Here is a 19,680-nt window from a genome sequence, read left to right on the forward strand (position 1 = left end):
ACAAATCAGAACAATTCTAACACTTTAATCTCCTCTTAGTGCTTTTTCACGGTTAGGATACAATTAAGATATAAAAAGGAATACATTAAGATTCTGACCCATTCCACTGATTTTTGAAGTAATTGGGAATAAAAATATACCGTATAAAAATAGCACGAAACCCTTCTTATCCTTACCCTTGTCTCTTCCCACAATCTCCTGTACAATCCTAACTCCACCTGCAATAGGAAAATGCACTGAATGCATTCACAGGCATCCAGTGTTTCAGGCAGTTTCTCTTGAGATACCTGTGTTGGCTGCCTAAAACAAAGCCATTAGCTCAGAACAAAATCAGCAAAGTTAGCTACCATGGAACCCTCTTTTCTTCCCACAGAACAACTTCACTTTGAGAGGCTGCACGCTAGTTAGAACCGTGATCTGCACCCAGCAGTCAGTTAGTATAATTATGGGTTGACTGGGCCAACTTCTCTGCTGGTGTAAATTGGTTTAGTTCCATTGACTTAATAAAACTTGTCAATTAACACAGAAGTGTCTCAAGAAGTGAAAATCAGTGAGTTACTAAATTACTTAATCCCAGCTTTTCAAAAGTAGTGTCTAATTGTGGGTGCCCAACTTTAGAGACCAGATTTTCAGAGGTGCTGAGTACCCATCACGCCAGTAAAAGTCAACAGTGGGTTGGCTGTGCTAAGCACCTATAACACTCAGGCCATTAGGTGCCCATGTTTGAAAAATTTGGCCCAGGCACTGGGCACTCAAAGTGACACTGAAATTTAAAGGCCATTTCTGAAAAATTGACCACAGATAATTAGGGATGGGCAAAATAGTTCAGATGAACTCCAATCTCTCCTTTCCCCAGTAACTTTTCTCACACTGTGGGATTTAAACCCAGACTGAAAGGTATCTGAAGTTCAGATGTGTCTGAATAAGAGTCTTCATCCCCACACTTCTGGTTTCAGGTAGGAATCGAACCAGAAGTGCAAAAATACTATGAGACTGTCTCATGATATTTCCAGTTGCTCACAGACTGGACTGAGGGAGATGTTAGGGAGAGGGATCTTCAGACTGGTTGAGGGTGGCTGTCGTTTGGCAGTGTGATGAGGAAGACACTTGCCCTGGAGATATCAGAAAGAGGAGCAAGTCTGTTAGCCTACCCCTTGAAGACAGAGTGCCAAGCAGACGCTGCTTGGCGTCATCTTAACGCACCAGGTTGGAGAAACCGAGACCAACTGAATGAAGGGGGTGGTTGTGTCTTTGCTCTCTATGCAACTTTAAGATTATGGGGAAACAACAGTGGCACAGCTGGATAACTGTTTGTTAACTATGTACAAGGCCTAGCTGCCTGTGCACAGTGCTGCTCTTGCAGTATTCTGCTGACTTCCACAAAAGAAGACAGGGAGACCCACTAGACTATTTAAAGGGATGTTATTTGAATCCTATAAACTACAGAATGGACAGAGGGAGAGTCACAGGTTCTGTTGGGGAATGGGTGTGTGTGGTGAGAAGGAACACTCTGCCTTAACAGGCTGAAGAACTCAGCGTAACTTCAGAGAATCAGCCAGAATTCTAGGTATGCATCCAGACAAAAGTCAAACATTGAGCTTTGGAAATCCATCACTAACAATACCACTGCACTACCAATTATTTACTGAAGTCACAGTTGCACTAGCCTCTCATATCTTTCCTTATTCAATACATTCTTTCTCAGCACAGGCCTTGATTGCTTGGGAACACATTTAATGGTGTATTTCATTGCAGACATCTCCATGTGGCAACATATTATTCCAAGAGGTTTGGTGGAAGTGACATTATCACCTAGAGGTATCAGATGTTGAGTTAAATATTTCAGAATAAATTAAATGTTAATTCATTACCAATGATTATCTCCAGGCCATTGTATATAATTAAAGGGATGCTTTCAAGGTGGTTAGGCCAGAAAATTAACTTAGTTTTGACAGGTGTCTCATTAGGTAGCTCTTGTATTTTAAGTATTCAAGTTTTGTTTCCTTGATTCTTAATGCACTGCTAAATTGAAATGCAAAAGCAAATAACAATAGATATCTGTATGGTCTGGTTGAAAACAAACCATAACATCTGCTTTATGATGAGACATCATCATGATGAGAGGCTCACGTGGAGATTTTTGCCTACCTAGTTTTCCTTGACTGCTACCCACTCATGTCACAGCTCCTCAGTTATCAGTGAATCTGGCTGTACTGTTGTCTGCACAGAGGTATGTTCTAATGGTCAGATCACAGGACTAGGAGCCAGATGTTGCTCCTGAATTCTAATCCTGACTCTGATGCTTCCCTGTCTGGCTTTGGGCAAGTCATTTCGGCTGAAATTTTCAAACATGGATGCTTAAAGGCAGGTACTTGAGTCCATGCTCATCACCATGGTAGCTGAGCTGCTTAATTGCCTCCTTGTATGTAGACAGGATACATATACAGGGATAAGCTTAGGGTGAATCTTGCTCACTCTGCCTATCCTTTCTATGACAATATCCTGCAGTGGCAGTGTTCCACCTATGTCTCCAGGGCTCTTTCAAGCTCAGCAGGGCCCACCTGAACGCCCACATGATTAAGTCTCCATATTAATGATTATTATGCAATTATGTAATTATTTGTCCACTCCTTATGCCTCACTTAACTATGAAAACTCTAGGGACAGGCAGGCTGGGGCAGTAGTGGTTGCTGGGAGGAAGTCTCCATTAAGGGCAGCAATGGCAAGAGGCCCAAAGGAAGCCCCACTTTAGAGGTACAATACGCCATTGGCTGGAGGAAAACCCCAAACTGAGAAGACCTTGATAGCAGTGAGAGGCAGGAAGGAAGATCAAAGAAAAGGGGATGGGAGCTGGGATGTGGGGAGCAATGGACGATACTGTGGCCCCCTCCTAATCTCCCCTTTTTTTTATATCTGCCATAGGGAAGGGGCAGTGTTGGGCTGTGAACCTGTCCACACTTAATCAGACCTGGTAGACTGGCTGCTTAAGGCTCAGCAGATTGCTTTCAACAAAGGCATGTGGCGGGGAGGAGTGAGGAACTCCATCGATCATGCACAGACCAATCTGTCCCCTTTTTCCCATTGTGTGTGCCTCTTCCAAACTCTTGCACTGGCAGAGTCTCCATTCGGTCAGAACTGGCCCGGTCCCACTCCCATCCCGGGTGGCAATGCTCCCTGCAGGACAGGCTGGAGGAGTGCCCTCACCTCGTGCAGGCCGGATACACATTCCAGCCTGTCTAAGTGAAGCAAACACTATCATACCTAGTTGTACAGTACGTTCACTTAAACTGCCAGAACTTCCATGCTAGGTTTGCCTCTCTAGTACCTATTAGCTAAAGCATATGACAAAAACACATGGTTACATCTTCTCAGCAAATATTTTGAATCATCCATGTGGGTTTTAGGGTTCTTCTTTCCACAGGAGGGCATACACAAGGTCTGTTTATATTTTGCTTATAATGCAAGTCATTAAAACTACCTAGCCTTTGCATACCACCCCCTCCACCCCCACCCCCAGTATTCTCACCACAGTCCTAGAGGGAAGGGGACAGAAAGGAGAGGCATCAGAAATAGAAAGCACTGACAAGATCAAAGCAGGATCATCACGTGAGACATTGCGATACCTATAGTTCTCTCTCATGGGGGGAGTTTGATCTATCCCCGTGAAAGCTGAAATGAAAGCTGCATGATAATGTGTTGGTCACTGTCATGCTAACAGTGATTGTGACAGGAATCATAGGTGACACTGATCTAAAACTCTCCCTCTGATGATATCATTGCAGATTGTAATCTTGTGCTTCAACTTCAGTGACATGAGGCGCTCCCACACGGCTCCTAGTGCTATCATCTCATAAGTTCTTATTACTGGGAGGAAATCTGTCAGTTTTTTTAGATTTAATTTTCTTCTTTGCAAATGCAGCAGAACGAAGCTCATGGCATCTGAGGACAAATTGTTTGAATTAAGTGATGTGTTTTAAAGCAAATAAAATGCTGGTAATCATGCAAGTCATTGCTTCATAGCAGGGCTATATCTGCTCCCAGACGCAGGAGCTAATAGCAGTTCTAGCCTGATAACTGCTGTACTTTTGTTCCTCTTGTAAATAGTTGAAAATATAGCTCATTGCATTCCAGGGTCTCACAGGCCATCAGTGATTGCTACATAGTCAGACAGCACCATACCTCACCATAAATGTAAGAGCCCCTCTTAACTCAGATGACTGTTCGAGAGGCATCCTACAAAGAAAAGTAACTGTTTACTAACTATGCAACTTATGTGTGCATTTAGGTTGCAATTTTGATTGCCAAGTTAATATTGAGTGGGATTAAATGGCGTTAGCTGTGACAAGTTCTTTTCTCTGCTCTTGACTCACAATGAGCTCTCTGCCTCATTCTGTACTTTTACTTAAAATAAAATGTGTGGCGTCTGTTCAGCTCTAATAAAGAAATACTCTTGTAGGTCTGTGTTATGGGCCATTTGCTTAGCAGAATGTTTTACTTTTGCTCCTTGCCTGATAGTATCATGCACTCACTTGTACGTAAACTCAATAATATTGCATTATTTCTTTTTCTGGCAAATACTGCTGCGTGGCTAAAGGGATTAGCTTCCTAATGGGATTAATTTTAGGATATTTTCCATGGGTTGGTTATTTTTTTTAGTTTTATTTTGTGTGTGTGTCCGAGGAAGTTACCCAATAGCAAGAGTACAATCCAAGGGGTCAGAGCTCCTGTTCTCAGTTCTGTAACGGATTAGTTCTGTGATCAGTTCATTGAATCTTTTTGGACTCCAGGTCAATAAAGTATAAAATGGGCATAATCATATTTACTTAGTTTACATGTTGCTTTGAGCCTGATGTATTCATTTCCCATTTATTATTATAGGCAGAGCTGGTAGCACTGCCTGTTAAGGTTGGCCAACGCTTCCTGTTTTCACATGCTTATAACTTTGCCAGTGCTAAACTTAGCTTTTGGGCTGAAATTTTCCCTGCTGGATGCCTGCCTCAGACAGATATAGATTTAATTTTAGCCAAAACAGCCAAGTTGTTTCCAAGAATGAGGCTCAGGAAAATACATTTTGCCCATGTTAAAAATTCTGCTGACCTTTTCTTTGGTCACACTTGGGTGGTGGAAATGGGCAGAAGAGTCTGTGCTCACTAGAACAGAGCCTGGAATGGAACCAAGAGTCTTGAATCTCAATATTCCTCTGCTGTTAACAAATATCTGCAAAACATACTGGCAAAGTTTGCCGTCCTCCGTAGTGCTAGCCCACACAAAGAATGACAACCTACTACTCCTATCTGTTACTCCTTTAATTTAAGTGATGGATCTAAAGATCCAAAGGTTCCAACCCTGCTGATGACACCCACATAGACCAATGTGATGCCAGATGATGGAAATTCCAGGTTTTTTCCAGCTTGCTTTCTTAAATCTAGAAAATTACACACACACAAATCTATATTAAGGTTGTAATTCTCAAAATGTCCAGAAATGTCTGCTTGTCTGTGCAAGCTTAATTCTGCCCTATTGTGTGCATGCATCATGATACAGTCTTAGTTACATGATCACATAGTTTTCCCACATGTCTCTGCCTCATTCAGTCACCAGATGGACCTACTGTGTAGTGAAGTAGATTATTGTCTGTAGAATTCCTGCCTCATTTGTTACAGAAGTTGGAAGGTGTTTAGTGAATGAGGCAAAAATTATAGGACCAGAAAGGATGGTTAAGGCAGTTGAATGCTATCTGGAGAACCGGATTCTATCCTTGCCTCTGCCACAGTGCTCCTAGTCAAGTCACTTAAACCAGTTTTTTCACAGTTGGTCACTAATTGTGTGTTCATTTTCTTGTTGCCAGACTTGAGACCCTGGGGTCTGATTTGCACAAGAGTTGAGCACTCACACCTGAAACTGACGGTAATGGGAGCTGTACTTTATACATTCAAGTGCTATATCATGCTAAGTAAAAATTAGGTCTTAGGTGTCTAATTGGGCACCTAAAATTAGTGGATACTTTTATCTCTTTGTGCCTTCTTTCAAGTCTGTAAAATGGGGATAATACCACTATAATATTGGGAAAAAACTGTCCTACCTCACAGCTTGCAAAGCATTAAATTCCCTCTTAAGAGTCTGTAAAGCTTCAGACACTGTGGCTTGTATAAATGCAGATAACAATTTTAATCTCTGGAAATCTTTGCTACTCAGTAACATATAGACTTGGAAATCTAATGCCAATTGGCGTTGCAATGCATAACTCCATGTGAATACCATCGCTTAATAAACAGATCCAGTATCAGGAAGTTAAAACTGAGGTAATGACACGTTTCTCAGCTCAGAACTGCATTTCATTTGGATAGTTTTATTAGTAGAAGAGAGTCATGAGAAAGATGACATTTCACCATTGCAGGCCTGGCTTGACATGAGTAATTAAACATGCTGTACACAGTAACCAAGCCATTCCCAAAATGTGTCGTGCAATGTGTAGTAAATGCAATGAAATGTTTTAAATGTATAAAAAGAGAGAGGGTTTCTGTGTAACTTGGGATCCATCACGTACTCTTCATCCAGTGTACCATTGCAGTATGCAAAATAAACATACCAGACCAATGAAGTCTGGAATCAAACTGAGTTCTTGGGAAGCCTAGTGGAAAAGAGTCTTCAAGGGAATCCCAACAACAATAAGCAAAATAAGTCTATTGCATGCCCAGCTTTGTTAGAGGATTAGAATCAGATGGAGAGTCTGGGCTGAAGTACTGGCTGTATATTTTACATCTGCTTGACTTGGCATTGGGTGCTGGATTGATGTTGTTTATTGTTTAATGCTTGTTCATTAAGTCAATGAGCATAGACTCTAGAAAGTCAGAAGATGCTCTTGCATGCAGTATCATATTTCATTTAAATCTAGTCATCAGATTGTTTTTGCTGTCAAAAGCAATGGCTTTTCTGGACCATGTAACCATACAGATGGGTAAGAATAAATTCACCTAAAAGCTTTCAGTTGGGGGTTCCCAATTCTGCAATGAGCTCCATGTGGGCAGACCACCATGCTTCTTCCCTCTATGTACCAGCCTGCATGGGGGCAAAAGAGAGGGACTTATTCCCCCTATGCTCCTGTCCCGGGTGTACTGTATAGCCCTGTCATTTAAAAAAAAAAAAAGAATTTATTTAAAAATGTATTTAAATTTAAAAATAAATTGTATTTAAAAATGGAGCGAAATAATGAAAAGTGGAATTTGGCATGGGACAAAAGGCACCTTCTGCACTGCCCACAGTCCTCCTGCGGTGCAAGTGCCACACTCCTCCTATGGCAGGCATCAGCAATGAAAGTGGTTAAAGTGGGTTTGATTAGCAGTGCCTGTTCCCTACAGAAAGCTATATTAAAATTCTATGGAGTTTGTGATCCAGGAAATGTACAGTCATTGGGCCACATTCTGACCTGGAGGAACTCTGGTTTTCACTTGGCCCGCAAATCAGTTTCTGATTTAATTTTGAATTCCTTGGTATTTGTATTGTATTTTCAAGTCATGTATCTTTCAGTTTACTTGTACCAACAGCTTCCCTAGGTACTGCTTAAATAGACAAACACATAAAAAAAATGAAATATATCAAATATTTGCAGTAAGCATTGAAGTACATTTTTGAAACCAGCTCGTAAAGCCCTCACTCTTAAGGCAAAGATGACACCAGGAATTCTTTGTTTCATTTGTTCTATATTTACAGTGGATTTAACGTATTTTTGTAAAAGGTGCTAAACTGACAATGCTAGAGACTCAAGGCCTCTCTTTATTTACAGAACAAAGAGGGGGAGGATGGGCCAGTGACTGGGGCACTAGTCTGGGACTTGGGCAACCTGGGCTCAATTCCTTGCTCTATCACAGACTTCCAGTATGACCTTGAGCATGTTGCTTAGTCTCTCAGTTCCCCATCTATAAAATGTGGATGATATTATTGCTCTTCCTTACCGGGGTGTTGTGAGGATAGATAGCTTAATGTTTGTGTGATGCTGATACTATAGCATGAGCAGTGCATTTTTTTAAGAAAGGATAGAAGACGTATGGCTGTGTAAGCTTCCTCTAATTCCTTGTGTAATCAATGTGCCTCAACCCTGTTTTGGAGGGACAGCATCTAAGGATTTAAGTTTCCAAGTTTTGCTCTTCAGTTAATTGCAAACTTTGATTTGTTCATCTAGTTTTAATTTCAAATCTACCAGATGTTTGTTTATCTAAATTAATGCTGAGAGTGCATTCCTCTAGCTCTGTCACATTGTCCTCATCTGAAGCATAAATTGTTCATGATATCCTCTCCAAATATTTTGCTTCCTTGTAACCTGGATGAGATATACCAGTTGGCTGGTTGGCTGTTGGGCACCAGTAAGTGTTGGGCCTTCTCTGCCCAAGCTATATTTGAACCTTGGGGGACTGGTGAACTTCTTTTACTTTTTCTTTTGGAACCATAATTTCTGCCACTGCTGATACCACTAACCTGATATGCTTCCAAAGAGACCTTCTCTCCTTGACCTCCTCTACCAAGTTAACATTATGTTGGGGGCAGTTGAGAGGGAGAGGTGGGGATGAATGAGTTGTCAGTTATTTTATACCATAAAATGTCAGAACAAGCTGAGATAAGGAAGCTGGAGGAGAAAATGCAAAATATGGCCAAGTAAATCAAGCTGATTGCTTCAATGTTCTTAGCATTTTCTGTTTGCTTTTTGTGCAATGTTTGGTGTTGATTTGAAGTTGCAAGCAAATGGTGGTACAATACATGTGGACTGAAGCAATCAGAACAATGCATTTTAAATAAGTGCCCTCCCCTGCTGGTAAATCATATCATGGTCTGTGCTGCCTCTAACAAAATAACAGAAAGAAAGACTGTCTCTTGTTAAAATGTGTAAAAAGGAAAAGACACAAGTAGCGGAGGAGCTGATTTTTCTTCTGCAACTCTTTGTGGGGCTCAGTCCTGAAAGATGCTGAGCCCTCTGGCCCAGATCCAGGAAAGCACGAGTAGATGCTTAACTTAAAGCATGTGAGTATTCCTATGAAATCAGTGAGTACTCCTATTGAAGTCAATGGGACTACTTACATGCTAGACTCTTCATATGCTTCAAGTTAAACATAAGCTCGAGTGCTGTGATGGGTCTGAGCTGGAGCGCTCAGCACCTTGGAGAATCAAGTTGTTAGCCCATTGAGTGCCATGCAAAGACCATACAGTTCCACTGATTTCAGTGAGACATAGATACATCTGACAAGTAAGCATGGGGCTGTGCAGTACTTGTGTTTCAGAGGCTGAATATTTGTAGAGTGTTCAGTAGGGAAGTGGATTTTTTTTTTAAATCATCAAATCCATTTCAGCCTCTGCATCCTTTCAGATGAATTACTATAAGTAAAAGCGAGCAAATGATCTGATAAATATGGGGCTCTTCACAGAAAAGCATCCATGTTATTTCTTAGTAACCAGGGTAGAAAAAAATCATGATCTACATTTCAGAAAAACATTATCCATCTTCCCACATGGCTCAAAGATGTAGAAAAAAAACGTCAGTGTACAGAAGGCTGCAGAATTCTTGAAAACCATTCAAGGCCCTGATTCTACATGGACAAGCCCTTATGTATGTAACCCCTTAGGGGTTTAGAGAGCATGGCCTCTTTAAATCTTTGCCCTGTGGGGGAAGTACTGATTGTTCCAGAAGAAAGCAGTGCTGTTTGGGAGGGTGGACAGGGATGAGCGGAGACAGGGAGAGAGTGACACGCTGGGTGCAGCCGGTGCTCCAGACAGAAAGGGCTACAGCGAGCAGGACCTCACAAAGTGACACAACTGAGAACCTGCCCGAAGCCTGGGATGGACAGAGCGGCCAACCAGGGAGGCCCCAGGACAGGAGCCAGGAGGAGCACTGTGCCAGGGAAAAATCACCCGAGAAGGACAAACCGGAGATGGACCCAGTGTCACTGTCACCCAAAGCTGTATGGAGCCATGACTACTGGGGCTTGTGACTTTGCACTGGGAATAAGGAGGGAGGCTGTAGCTAGTTAAGTGGGGAGCTTGTTGCTCTGTGTGGGTTGCAGAGATTGGCAGAAGAGGGCACCGAAGGGGTTGCTGGGAAAAGTTTACTGGCGTTGAAGACTGGAACTGACTGACTCGCTGCCAGACTGGAACTTTGCCCAGGATTCCTGAACTCTTGAGTGCAGATGCATTGCTCGGTGCCTGCCCTTTCAGACGGTGGTGCCACTGGGGCTGTAGGGCCCTGCGTTCTTGTGTGTGTCTTTTCCTGGCCAGAGCTGCCTGCAGGACAGACTCCATCTTGGCCCCAAGGATGCTAAAGTTATATGTACACAGTCCCAATGTGGGTACTGGATTGGCACTCTGGAGACCTATATTCAATTCTTTGCTCGACTATTAACTTACTATGTGATCTTATGCAAGCCGCTTCACCTCTGTGCTTCTGTCACACTTGTTTAGATTATAAACTCTTCTAGACAATCTCTTCCTAAGTGTTTGTTCAGTGCATAGTGCTGTCCTGATTTAGGTTGAGGCCTCCACTATAATTACTGTATAATATGACACATTGTTAATCTAAATAATGATGATTGCTAGCAGATCTTTGTACACTGACTGCAGAGAGCCACTTGCTGTTTTGGGCTTCCTGCTCTTATCTGAATCAGTCCCATATTGAGGAGTTCCCATCAGAAACTGTTGCAGTCTTTTTATTTCTAGAAAAAAAAATAATGGGCTGTTTTGCTCACTCATACATCCTGTGAATCCCTGTTGCCTTCATTTGGTCCATAGTTATTAAAAGTTCCAGGAAAAATTTGAACTGAAAAAATCTTGTTTTCATTTTCCTCACTTTTCTGCTACTATTGCAAGTTTTCCTTTTCATTTATAAATCATGTGCCAATTGCCCTCTTGAAGCTGTTCAGTTTTAGAGTCTTATGATCTCCAAAGGTGATTTCTTTCTGCTCTGCTTTAGGTCACTTTTATGGAACATCACTCTGACTGCTATTTATGGGGATTTGATTTATTACCTTATTCTCCAAAAATCTGTTCTAGCTATTTATATATTTCTCTCTCTCTTTAGCATTGACACTAGCATGAAGCAAGTCTGTGTCTTAGCGTCTATCAGCTTGGGCATCTTCGTGTCTATTATTCTTAAATATGCTTTTAGAAAAAATCAATCTGAAGTACTAATTGAATCAAAGATGGACAGAAGTCTGTTTAACATGAGGCATTTTCAGAGCAAAAGGCACGTCACCCAACTCACTATTTGGGATCTGCTATTTTCTGATGATGCTGCATTCATCTCTAATTCACCTGATGAATTGCAGATCATGATGAATAAGTTCTCTGATGCATGTATCCAGTTTGGCATGGTAATCATTATTAAGAAAACAGTTGTCATATCACAGGGCACCAACATCCCAACATTGATCACTTCTGTTCTCTTGGCTCAACTTTAACCAGTTTTAGCCTTGATCCAGAACTTGATGTGGGAATTGGCAAGGCCTCTGTCACTTTTGGTAAACTTACCTCACGTGTCTGGACTAACAAGCTGCTAACTCTGAATACAAAGGTGTCCATTTATCAGGCTTGTGTCCTCAGTATCCTCCTTTACAGCTGTGAAAGCTGGGTCACGTACTCCAAGCAGGAGCAGAGATTTAACAGCTGCCACCTTCGCTGTCTCAGAAAAATCCTTGGAGTCACTAGGGACCAATGGATCACTGACAACAAGATCCTTGAAAGAACCGTCCTGCAGTCTATGCAGACTATACTGGATGCTCGCACACTTCACTGGCTGGGACACGTGGAGCTCATGCCTCAAGATCATCTGCCAAAAGTTGTGCTGTATGGCCAGCTCAAGAACTATCCATAAGGCATAGGAAGGCCAAAGCTCCGATACTGCAACAAGGTCAAGCAGGGTCTTAAGAAATTCAGCATTTCCACTGACAACTGGGAGAGCCCTGCCCACAACTGCTCAGTCTGGAGAAGCTGGATCAAGGCTGGTGCAGTCATCACGGGGAGTCATCAGAGAGCCCAGGCTGAGGCCCGTAGGTGAGCCAGGAAGTAGAGAGTGTTAGTGCAAGACTCTGCAAAGTGAAACCAATGGCTATTTAAACACTTTAAAAATACAAATCCCAGTTCTCAAATCCACATGAAAGTCAGTATTAAAGGGTTGCTTTAGGGAGAAAGTAAGGAGGAAGAGATAGGCAATTTAGAAAGAAAGTTCATGTTAACAAGGTATGTGTGTGCATACGTGTATCTGAACACTAGGGGAAAAGCAGAGCAACCTCTTCACCCAATACATTTGGTGATGAATTATTTTTGACAGTTAGAATCATAGAATCATAGAATATTAGAGTTGGAAGGGACCTCAGGAGGTCATCTAGTCCAACCCCCTGCTCAAAGCAGGACTAACCTCAACTATATCATCCCAACCAGGGCTTTGTCAAGCCTCAGCTTAAAAACCTCTAAGGATGGAGATTCTACCACCTCCCTAGGTAACCCATTCCAGTGCTTCACCACCCTCCTAGTAAAAAACTTTTTCCTAATGTCCAACCTAGACCTCCCCAACTGCAACTTGAGACCGTTGCTCCTTGTTCTGTCATCTGGCACCACCGAGAACAGCCTAGCCCCATCCTCTGTGGAACCCCCTTTCAGGTAGTTAAAGGCTGCTATCAAATTCCCCCTCACTCTTCTCTTTTGCAGACTAAACAAGCCCAGTTCCCTCAGCCTCTCCTCATAAGTCCTGTGCTCCAGCCCCCTAATCATTTTTGTTGCCCTCCGCTGGACTCTCTTCAACTTGTCCACATCCTTTTTGTAGTGGGGGGCCCAAAACTGGACACAATATTCTAAATGTGGCCTCACCAATGCCGAATAGAGGGGAATAATCACTTCCCGTGACCTGCTGGCAATGCCCCTCCTAATGCAGCCCAATATGCTATTAGCCTTCTTGACAACCAGGGCACACTGCTGACTCATATCCAGCTTTTTATCCACTGTTACCCCCAGGTCCTTTTCTGCAGAGCTGCTGCCCAGCTCGTCGGTCCCCAGTCTATAGCTGTGCATGGGATTCTTCCTTCCTAAGTGGAGGACTCTGCACTTTTCTTTGTTGAACCTCATTAGATTTCTTTTGGCCCAATCCTCCAGTTTGTTTAGGTCACTCTGTATCCTATCCCTACCTTGCAGGGTATCTACCACTCCCCCCAGCTTAGTGTCGTCGGCAAACTTGCTGAGGGTGCAATCTACCCCATCCTCCAGATCATTAATAAAGATGTTGAACAAAACCGGACCCAGGACCGACCCCTGGGGAACTCCGCTTGTGACCGGTTGCCAGCTAGACATGGAGCCATTGATCACTACTCGTTGAGCCCTATGCTCTAGCCAGTTCTCTATCCATTTTATAGTTCTGCTCCATCATCTTCTTCATCTTACTGAGGACCCACTCAGTGGCTATTGTGATGGACTGATGGGACCCTTCTTAGGTCCTGGCCATGAGGGGGTTAATCCTTTCTCCAAATTGTTAGTCTCCTAAAATGAGACTTTTTCAAGCAGACTAATGGGAATGGATGGCTTTGCAGGTCTTTCCTAAAGAAATGCTGATGAGCAGGCATCTGATTCCTCCAAAGAAGAGTATATATTTGGACTTTTGTGATCTATGTAATATATGGCTGAGGAAGAATCTCAGAGGCTTCTTTCATAGCAGTTTAAAACTGGTGTAACTCCATTGACTTCAGGGAAATTCTCTTGATTTAATCCAGTGTAATTAACAGGAGAATCCACCAGTTTATATTTGTTTTGACCCTTAAAGGCCAGGACATGCTTGGTATTTCCACTTTATAACAACTTGCCCAAAGAGTGCTTTCTCCTGCTCAGTATTGAAGGGCTGAACAGCCCTGCTCAGTATTGATAGAGGCAGTATGGTCTAGTGGAAAGGGCATTGGCCCAGGCCACAGAAGATGTGGGTTCTATTCTTTGGCTCCTCTACTGACCATGACCAAGCTACTTCACCTCTCCATGTTTCTGTTTCCCTTCTCACGCTTTTCCTCTTTAGATTATAGACTCTGAACTGCCTTCAAGTACCAGTATGTACAGTGTCTAGCACAATCAGGCTCTGATCTTGGCTAGGATGTCTAGGCATTAATGTAATATAAAGCATGCTGTATGGTAAAAATAATGTCCATTCTATGACTTGGGATTTTTCATTTTAAAACTACCCTATTTCTACCCCTTGTGGCTGGTGAAGTAGATTGCATAAAGAGGGTGCTGTCTCTGCTTGTGGAGGATCCTTGGATATAGTTTTGTTTCCTTGTGCCAGCAAAATTGTCTGCTGCTAAATTATTGTTGTGTGTGCAGTTGCTCATGTAGTAGTTTCATTTACTAACAGAGTGAACAGCCCATTGAGCATAGATTTTCTCTTCCAAAGGAATTGTTGCCTGGCCTCTAATCAAATGTCTGGCTTTTAGAGCTATAATGTCAGTTTATTTAATATTGTCTCATGGATATTCTGTGATGTTTTCCTATTGTTACATCAACATTTCATTAAGCTGAATGTTTATTATGCAATTTCAATTATCTGAGCTATACCTCTGAGGACTCTCCAGAACCTCCGTGTTGAAGCTAAAAGCTTAATTTATACATCTAGCAATCTTATGTAAAAGAGAAGAAATCTCATAACTCTTCAGGAAACAGACAGGGGAACTGCCGCAACAAATGTGCTGGAAACAAGATATGGGAATGCACACAATTAGTAGCACTGAGTGATAACACTCTTGTATTTGTTGGTGAGATTTGAAATGGAGTTGATGTTAATGGCAAGCGCAACTAACCTATGAGAATAGTTTGACCAGACGGCTCCCTAAATACCTCTGTTTGATATGTGGAAAAAGTGTGGGATGGGTTTGTCAATTACTTTAAAATTGCTGGCTGAGATTTGACCAGTCAAATTCTTATTTTTCAGCATCACTAGCACAGCATGCTGGAAAGCACTTCAGTAGTCAGACAATGGAAGCAGGTAACAAGGAGAGCATTCACTTTAGTGTAGACTTTCTTACAGACCCCTAGATCTGTTTTGCATCTGGTAATCGGTCCAGAATAGGGGCTTTTTAAAATAAATCAGTAGAAGAATGCATAATGGCATATTTGCGGCTGATACCTTATCTTGTATTTGCTTGCTAGGGAGAAGACCGCCACAGAAGACAACTGCATGGAGAGAGCAGAGTGGCCACTTAAAGTGATAACAAAGGAAGAGATGGTTATTGGCAGTGAACTCCTGCTGAAATGCTGCTCAGAAGACAAAATAATATACAGTTCCACCTCAAGAAAGCTAGTTGAAGGGCATTCCTCTCCAGTCGCCATGTGGACATCATCAGGCAGTTGTTTATCTGTCTTTCACAATCTTCCAGAGTGGCAGCTTTGTCCTGCTCAGCAACACGAGAGGTAAAAGGGCAATGTATAGCTTTGAGTGTAAAAGGTTTTTGGGTTTTGTTTTGTTTCTGGTGGAATGGAGACCTCTATTGAAATAGTCAATGTCAATTGGAGGTATGACTTTTTGTTCCTATCCTGCTGCTACTTTCCCAAGAGTGTCTAACTCGTGTTTCTTGTTCTCAGCAATGCATTCCTGCTATACTCCTAAACCACAACTTGTTCCGTACTTAGACCCAAATTGCAAGCACAGAAAACAGTTGAGCTTCTCACTATTCAGTTCTCACCACTCACTAGTTACTGAACTTCTCGTGCTGCCCCCTATGCTCTGGATAACACCCTGTTATTGCCAAGCACATTCCCTTTCTTCTGACAGACCTTTTCCAGACCCACTTTTGCAATGCTTTGTTTCCACACCAATGATATGTCCACAGATCCCTTGCCTGAACTGATGACTCATTCATCATATCTATCTGTTGGATAAGTGTTAATGGGAAGAGACTTTATTTGCATTTCGGTAGTGCCTAGGGGCTCCAGCCCAGCCCTAGATCAGGGCCCCATTGTGCTACACAGTGTATAAATGCATAACAAAGAACCCCAGAGAATTCAGGGGCAGATCTTTAAAAGGTATTTAGGTACCCCAACTCCTATTGACTTCAATGGGGGTTAAGTGCCTAAACACTTTTACAATTCTGGCATTTATATTGCAGAACATGTTACTTAGATTGCATCATGTCAATTTACAGTGCTTTAACAAGGAACATAACTTTAGGTCTTAAATAAACACTGCTGAAGATTGCAGTAAAGTTTTAGATTATTTCATTAATCTTCCTGCAGCAGAGTGTACATGAGGGATGAGATTTTTAAAGATGCCGTGAGGATTTGAGTACCCAGTTTCTATTCATTTTAATGGGAACTCGTCATCCAGAATGCTCGTATCACTCTGAAAATCTCAGCCCCATATTATATTCATAGTATTAAGTACCATGGTTTTTAGACTCCTTCAGTCTGATAATCAAAGGCTCTTTGGAGCCATATTCTGCTTTCAATTCCCATTCATCTGTGAAATTCGAATGACATTTTCAAGTGCTATAAAATTCTTCTCTAGTCTAGGAAGGTTCCTTACCTATAGGGTTATGGATGCAGTATGGTTGAAAGGGAGGAGGTGTGTGTGTGGGGGGGGGGGGGTGCGCGCACACACTTTATTAATCATGAACATCTGGGAGCAGATTTTTGCTACTTAGTGCATAAAACTTCTCATAGCAACACATGAGATGGAGGCTTGAATAATCCTGGACACTTCATTCAAATGAAGAAAAACTTTCCTGCAAAGGGGAAACAAACAAACAAACAAAACTGGTCTGCACATAACTGCTGCGAAGTACACATAAAAAATGTAACTGTTGTACTAATATACATTAATTAGAAAGGTTGTTATTAGAGCTGGCTAGAAAATGGCAAAAAATCATTGTTTTTCATAGAATTTTTTTTCCTAGAAATATGCTACTTCAACAAAAAATGAATTTTGAGTATTTTAACAATTTAGTCTAGGGAGTGACAGGTAGAAAGGAGAAAGAAGTAGAAGCTCTAGCTATGCTGATTCAGACACTGGCAAAGATATTGTATGCAATTATTAACAAATGGAAATGGTTATTATAGATGGGTCACACAGTCAAGGAAGACAGGACAAAGCACAACAGGCCTGAAAGATACCAAGAACAAAAAGTTTAGCTGCTTTGGTGTCTGCATCAACATGGTCGAGTAAAAAGTAGCCGAATTTACAACACTCTTCCAATGTGTTTGCCCATCAGTGACAGACCATACCAGGTCTACTGAGGATCAGGAGGAATAAAGGATGGTGATGAGAATATTCCCAGGAAATTAACCTACTAAAATGCCTGCAATATGGTAGTTCAGCAGAAATTTAGTCACCTGTCAAGCGCACACAACATTGAGAATGCAAACTGATTTTGAAACAAGGCAGATGTCATATTATTAGAAATCTACGTCTCAGCTCTCTATGGGTTCCAAAGTGAGTAAAAAATAAAGGACAGGGAAGAATGTGATGACAACATTTCTCTGATCCATATATTAGGGGTAGAATTGATTAGTACTATGTCTCCACCCTTTGCCTAGATTGTTGCAAGGGTGTTTTCATAAATGACGTGCCAGCTGTCATGCCATCAATTGTCATCTCATGATTCTCCTCCTTTCCAGCTCCCAGCCAGGCATGCATATTGTATGGAACAGAATATATACAAGTTGCTGAAATAGCCCACAGTACAAAAGAGGCATCCGTGAAAGTGATGCCAGTACTAGTGTAAACACACAAAGTGCCCATTGCGTTTAGCGCTTTGGAATGGATGGCAGGTTTTGATCAAGCCATAGTGAGCTCCCCCTACAGGTTATAGTGCCCATTTGTGTTGATATTTTTGGAAAAATATGCCCATGAGGAAAGAGCAGCAGATCTGAGTGAAGATTGTGGTGGTGTACTGGGGACTGTGAAGTGAGTTGTAGCCAGCTCTGGCAAACCTTGCTTCCCCATCCCCAGTTTTTATCTACCACGGAGCTCATGAATTCCAGGAGCATCGTCAGATCTGCTCATGGCATTTAGACCAACCAGAGAGCTCTTCTTAGTGCAATCAGTGTAAAGTAAGAGTACATCGTGCTCTTTAAAAAGAGATTCTTGAAAACATCCCAGTTTGTACATGTACCTCTCTAACTTACACTTTAGAGAACAAAGCTGAACAGGGATTTGATGAAGATTCATAGTTGGGTTCTTTTTTCCGCATTCAGAAATTAAGTAATAGCCACACACACAAATAAACCCCCTCCAGGATTTTCTGGCACAGATAGAACTATGCTCATGTGCTAGCTGTGTACAGCTATACTTGCACCGTTGCTAATTCATCTTGCTAGAAAGCCCTATCAAGGGTCCGTCCATAACTCCTAGGAGGAGGAGATTGAAACCTAATTGTGCTAGGCACTGTACAAACACATAGTGAGAGACAATCCCTGCCCTGAACTGCTTACAATCTAAAGAGACAATGCAGATAAAGGGTGGGAGAAGAAAAAGATGAAATGACTTGGCAAAGATCATACAACAGGTCCGTGTCAAAGCCAGCAATAGAACTCTTCCTTCCAAGTCTACGGCCATAACCACTAGACCACACTGTCTCTCGAAATAAAACCTATAGCTTTTGCCCCCCCCCACATACCCTGCTTCCATTTACTGCTTTTATTATCTTTTCTTTTCTATGCTTGTTTTTTTTTCTCTTTGACCTTATGGTCTGAATGCTCAATACTTCTGACCATTCTTGGTCCAAATCCAGATGGGCATTTTCAGGTAATTGATTTATAATATTAAATACTCAGCTTTGGGAGTAATTGCAAGATCAAGCTGCCAATTTACAAAAGGAGAACTGCATAGGTTGTGATGGGAACAGGGAGCTTAGAAGTTGTTTGAATTCTAGTCCAAAGCTAGTTGCTACCACTTACCCATGTATTAGAATACCTTCCCATTTTACAGGTAACAAATGTATGATGCAATTGGAAAAGGAAATATTTTGTAGGGTAGGGGCTACACTGTCTGGTCTTACAATGCCAACACATTTAAAATGCCTAGAAAGGTCAACTGTTAGCCAGCAGTCTCTTAATGGCAGATGGCCAAAAAAGCACTCCATTTATCTGTTTGTTGGTACCTTGGAGAATATAGCTTCTGTATTAATGGACTTTAACATCTACTTAAGACTTGATTCATAAAAGTTTTATGCACCATTGAACTCCAACTTGATTTTTTTTTATCAATTTTCCTAGAAGTGAATTTTTGACTCAGCATTTGCAGGTGATAGTTTCTTCATTTTAAAAGTAGAAAAATCCCAAATCTCTAACAACTTTTAAATATTGCACTTAGAATTGTTGCAGTTTGACATCCCAGTTTATATCACTGAAGCTAAACCTCAGGTTACCAACAGAGGTATCTGGATGCAATTATGGGAAAGCAATCCTTTGCCAAAGAGGATGTATTGTGCATGAGTACAAAAACTGTAGAGGTCAGATGTTTAATTGTGAAATATGCATTAGTGGAAATCTAACAATATACACACACGTATTTGCGGAAGTGCAAAGGGTGAAATGACAAGAGATTGGCAGAATACCCAGTGGAGCTAATAGGATATGAGCCAGGTTCAGACATGGTGGAGGTGAATGAAAGTCTCTTGACTTCCATCAGGGTTGTACTCACCTACATCAGGTGTGAATTTGGTTGCATAACTAGATAAA

At 41.7% G+C, this 19,680-nt stretch overlaps 1 long non-coding RNA gene across 2 annotated transcripts in view; it reads left to right on the forward strand.

The window, feature by feature from the left end:
• The window catches only part of LOC137155337 (uncharacterized), a 36,100-nt gene that overhangs the window by 11,629 nt on the left and 4,791 nt on the right, over positions 1-19,680 (forward strand). For both annotated transcript variants that reach the window (XR_010920429.1, XR_010920428.1), the window contains exon 2: positions 15,154-15,414. This is a non-coding gene — a long non-coding RNA (uncharacterized lncRNA). The remainder of the gene's footprint in view (positions 1-15,153; positions 15,415-19,680) is intronic.

Source organism: Emydura macquarii, unplaced genomic scaffold, assembly GCF_026122565.2.
Source record: "Emydura macquarii macquarii isolate MOO-44397 ecotype Brisbane River unplaced genomic scaffold, CSIRO-AGI_Emac_v2 contig_1348, whole genome shotgun sequence".
Lineage (NCBI taxonomy): Eukaryota > Metazoa > Chordata > Testudines > Chelidae > Emydura > Emydura macquarii.